Source organism: Hippocampus comes, unplaced genomic scaffold, assembly GCF_001891065.2.
Source record: "Hippocampus comes isolate QL1 unplaced genomic scaffold, H_comes_QL1_v1.1 scaffold28, whole genome shotgun sequence".
Taxonomy (NCBI): Eukaryota; Metazoa; Chordata; class Actinopteri; order Syngnathiformes; family Syngnathidae; genus Hippocampus; species Hippocampus comes.
Window position 1 is genome coordinate 41,120 of NW_017805405.1, and position 5,352 is coordinate 46,471.

General features: G+C 44.0%; 1 long non-coding RNA gene across 1 annotated transcript; it reads left to right on the forward strand.

Moving 5' to 3' along the window:
* Positions 1–2,870: 2,870 nt before the first annotated feature.
* LOC109517760 (uncharacterized) lies at positions 2,871–4,163 on the forward strand. The gene is made up of 2 exons (XR_002168607.1): positions 2,871–3,405; positions 3,922–4,163. It is a non-coding gene; the product is annotated as an uncharacterized LOC109517760 (long non-coding RNA).
* The last annotated feature ends 1,189 nt before the right edge of the window (positions 4,164–5,352 follow it).

Genomic DNA, 5,352 nt, shown 5'->3' on the forward strand with positions numbered 1-5,352 from the left:
TGCATGTGAGTCTCACATGCATTTGTGAGATTGCAGAAAGCCATCAGTCATGTTTTAGACGCGAAGGACAGTCCTTAGAATGACTAAAGTATTGACGCGGTGATGGATGTCGACGGTAGGCCTGTGGTAAGTCAAACCCCTTTTCCTTCGGAAGATGTGGTAGACTCTGAGACGATATTAAATAATGCTGACAACTGCGGAACAGCACTCAACATTGCTATTGTCTTAATACCATATAGTCTTAACAATTCGCTAGTGAGCTGCAGTCTGTATTTCAGGCCGCTCCAGTCCGTCCAAGTCTTCTGCGACAGCCAAACTGCGGGTACTCCGGTTTCCTCTCACATTCCAAAAACATGCACTCTAAACTGTCCCTCGGTGTGAGTGTGAGCGGGGATGGTTGTTCGTCTCTGTGCGCCCTGCGATTGGCTGGCAACCGGTTCAGGGTGTCCCCCGCCTACTGCCCGAAGACGGCTGGGATCGGCTCCAGCACCCCCCGCGACCCTTGTGAGGATAAGCGGATCGGAAAATGGATGGATGGGTGAACTTTTGTCCATTTATCAATAGAAAAGTAAAGGTTACCAACAAAAGCTGCGGTGGCGAGTAAAGGAGTCTCCATTCTTATCATTTTAGCTTTGGACCACTTGTCATGTGTGGCTTAAGGTCATGTGGCACTAACACACTGGGACAGTGTCCAGTATGTGTGATACCTCCAACCACCCTCCCTGAATCGCACTTCCTTAACCGCTACACATTCATCATGTGCCAAAGGGTGAGTGCACAATGTGTTTATTGTTTCTTCATTTTATTGTTCAACTGTTAACATTTTTTTACACTTAAGCATGACCATTAAGAACATTCTCTGTGGCTGTTTATCTTCACTCGGCTCACAGATATGCTGGAGCCTACGCTAGTTGACTTTGGGCGAGTGGTACACTTGTCGCTAACCAGTCGCAGGGCACATATAAAACAACAGCGATTCACACTCACTCACATTCACACAGACAATTTAAAGTCCATTCACCTACCGTTTATGTTTTTGGAATTTAGGAGAAAACCGGAGTACCCGGAGAAAACCAATGCAGGCATGGGTATAACATGCAAACTCCACACAAGGAAAGCCCAAATTTAAACCCATGACCTCTGAACTATCAGGGAGATATGCTAAACTGTTGTCCGCAGTGCCGCATTGTTAAGAATGCAGTGCATGCTCACTGTTAATTGAAACCTTAAAGTGAACGTCTCAACAGCATTCAGGTTTTGTACTTATTTGTTTATGTGAGCTTCACTGCATGGAAGAGGCTGTTCCAACGAAATGCTTGGAGACACTCGGGATAGTGCAAAATGTCAAGGGCAAAGCTCGCCTTAATGTGAAATAGGACGAGCTGAGCTGTGGGCTCACACGCACACAAAGAAGCTGACATTTTGCATGCCCTTACCACAGCCTGGACACAAAATGCGTGTGATTAGTTTTATTTCTTTCATCATCACATTTCCATTTCATATTTGATCCATTAACATTACCAAAACAAATGATTGGACTCTGCCAGCGTTGTTTCCGTAGTATCAGTGTTTCCCAGCCTTTACTTAACCAAGCACACCAACAAACAAAAATGTCTCAGTAGGCACTTGGAGAATACCGACTTGACGATCTCATCTCAGTTTACTCTTCCAGTGCAAGACCATTGTTGTCGTTGTTCTGCCTGTCACAGACGGCACTGACATAGATCGCTGAACAAAAATACATTATTCATCGTAAATGAATAATTTTTGGATTGGACTCATTTCTTGACTAATGCACCGCAGCACAACGGTGCGCCGCAGCACAACGGTTTCGAAACAGTGCTGCAAATGCATCCTAGTTGTCAGTGATGTTCACTTTTGTCTCTCAAACAGTACTCTCTGTAGATTTGTGACAATGCTCAGTCCTTGGCAACACAATGATACATTATGGCGCATGCAGTGCTGTATACAGTGCAGCATACAGCATAAGGCAGGACAACATGCCTTAACTTGACAATGACAAACGACTCTGTTGTTTACCTGCTCAACAAATGAATGTTTCTTGCTTTCTGAGTGTATGGAGTGAGCCAATCTGTGTGCCAATCACGAATGGTAATTCCAAATAATAGATGGAGAGAAGGGGAAAAACAGCCAGCAGTTCAATGATGTGTGTGGACACAGATTGCCGTATGTAAATTTTAACCTTTCTGCCAGTGCTGGCTATCAGGCTTGTAGACAGAAAGGTCCTCCTGTTGACGTGACGAGCTGGGAAGACACAAGCTGTCACCGCTGACTAATTACACTGCAAGCAAACAGTTGAGTCCTCTGTTTACATTCGGACGGCCTCAGGAGACTGAGATGAGCGTCATGAATCAGATTGTCTTTTGCATGTGAGTCTCACATGCATTTGTGAGATTGCAGAAAGCCATCAGTCATGTTTTAGACGCGAAGGACAGTCCTTAGAATGACTAAAGTATTGACGCGGTGATGGATGTCGACGGTAGGCCTGTGGTAAGTCAAACCCCTTTTCCTTCGGAAGATGTGGTAGACTCTGAGACGATATTAAATAATGCTGACAACTGCGGAACAGCACTCAACATTGCTATTGTCTTAATACCATATAGTCTTAACAATTCGCTAGTGAGCTGCAGTCTGTATTTCAGGCCGCTCCAGTCCGTCCAAGTCTTCTGCGACAGCCAAACTGCGGGTACTCCGGTTTCCTCTCACATTCCAAAAACATGCACTCTAAACTGTCCCTCGGTGTGAGTGTGAGCGGGGATGGTTGTTCGTCTCTGTGCGCCCTGCGATTGGCTGGCAACCGGTTCAGGGTGTCCCCCGCCTACTGCCCGAAGACGGCTGGGATCGGCTCCAGCACCCCCCGCGACCCTTGTGAGGATAAGCGGATCGGAAAATGGATGGATGGGTGAACTTTTGTCCATTTATCAATAGAAAAGTAAAGGTTACCAACAAAAGCTGCGGTGGCGAGTAAAGGAGTCTCCATTCTTATCATTTTAGCTTTGGACCACTTGTCATGTGTGGCTTAAGGTCATGTGGCACTAACACACTGGGACAGTGTCCAGTATGTGTGTATTCACAGGGTGGAAGGAGGTTTTTCTTGGTGGCTGTGCTGCAAGCTTGAGATCAGGGACACTTTGGAGAATGCCGAACAGGAAGTTAAAAGGTTACATTTCCATATGACCATGTACGGCAGTGGAGCCGTGTTGTCATGTGGTGTAATGGGTAAAATTGTATGGACTGTAACTATAGCTCCTTACATATTAGTCATCTAAGCCATCTTTTTTTCTGCCATTGAACTGTCTCGCCATCTGTCTACAGGGCACCTTTGTGAGACTGGGAAGTTGAAGTTAACCTGAGAATGTGGCGGCTTCTGAGGTAGTATCAATGGTGACCACCAGCCACGACGGTGAAGTTTAACGCCTGAAACTTACTGCCACAGCCCCCTTTGTGTTAAATGCACATTGTGATTGCACACTTCGGACGTTGGAGTTCTGTCTGAAAGGGACAGATTGAATAGAGTACATCTTATTACTCCTGTTCCACCGGAATCGCACCTCTGATATAATCAATGGAGTGTGAAAGCTGCTTATAACTGGCATCTCGCCCCAGCCTCAATCTTGTTGAACATTTGTGGACTTTTGATTTAAAAACTGTGTCCTTGCCAGGAAAGAAATCAATTTTGAAGAGCAGTGGTCAATAATCACCCTGAACTATGACAGAAGCTTAGATGAGCTGAAACAATATTCGTGTTGAAAATGTTGAAATGTTGTCAGCTGACTGACACTGAAGTATGTTTTCTGACAGGTGGCCTTATAAATTTGTTAGGCGCTGTACCATACAGTACATTACATTCAAATGGTTGATTGCACGTTATGTGTTTGTGTCCTGTTGCATCCCTGGTAGGCTTCGTGCATGGGTCTATGTATTGACAGGTGACAGATCTTCTGGGCCACCGAGCCGGACAGGCAAGGCGCATCACTGTCCCCTCACGGCCGGCCTGACATACAGCCAGACCTACCATGACAGGCGTAAGTAACACGTTTTAGCCTGAAAGTTAACAACTTTCGACACATAAACAGCACAAAAGCTGCCCATCCAGCGTGTATATTTTCCATACTAATTAAAGGCACTGCGTCATGTTGTCAGTGGAGGTCATGGTGTTTTGTTTTTTTTGTTTGTTTTTTGTTTTTGTTTTTAAAGCCAACACTCACAATGGACATAATGTGTTGCTAAAAATGATAATTTTGGTGCTCAACTTTGAATGTTGTTGCATGAGCACAGTCCTAAAGCCCAACAATATAATTTGGATCATTATCAAATTGAACACATTAACTCCGGGGTGTCAAAATCATTTTCGTCACAAGCCACATTGTAGTTACGGTTTTCCTTGGAGGGCCATTACGAATTTGGGGAAACCATATAAATGTTTAATCCCCTCCACATATTACATACACAGCCCACAACAATTTGATGAATAACTAGTTTTAAAATCAAAAGTCAAGAATAATGACTGTTATTGTGGATTAAATCTGACAATTTGAAAATTTGGTTCAGACTTTAGCAAGCAGCATAGAACTTGAAATGCTTGATTTGCTTTCTCGGGCCACATAAAATGGTGTGACGGGCCAGATCTGGCCTCCGGGCCTTGACTTTGACACCTGTGCCTTAACTGATACCTGACTCCTAAATACACATGAAATTCGTCATTCAGAATATATTAATTCCTTAGAAATGAAGGAAAATGGTCAGCATGTGAACAAAATTAAAAGAATAACATTCATTGGGTTATGCAAAAACATACATGTCGAGCAACCTTCTTGGTTGAAGTACAGAAAAAGACATCCACCAATAAACTGTAATTTTGTGAGATACTCCACACACAATTACTGTATATTTGTCTTTTTAAAATTTAATAAATATTTAATCAAGCTTGTTAGTAGTGTGAGCTGGTGTTGGAAAATCAACATAAAGCAGCATGCACGGACATACGTTAACCACGGGCATAACTAGAGGATTGCTCCAGTATATTACAGCCAATGGTGACCCAGGGTAGAATCGGTCCCCTGCAACCGCTTGCTGATTGTAAGAGGTGACATTCGGGGTGACTTGTCATCCTTGAGTTGCAACCTGTTTTGCTGGAGGAAACAATCTGGTCCTTGAGGGAAGTATCAGACTGCAGGTCGTGCTCACAAACTTGCCGCAATATATTTGGCTGTATACCTGCCTGGCTAACAAAAGGTAAACCAGATCTGATTAATAATTGACGCAACTCCAACTGAAATGAAGAGCGCAGTCAATCAGACTCTAACAGCACAAAACCCACCTTGCAAGGAA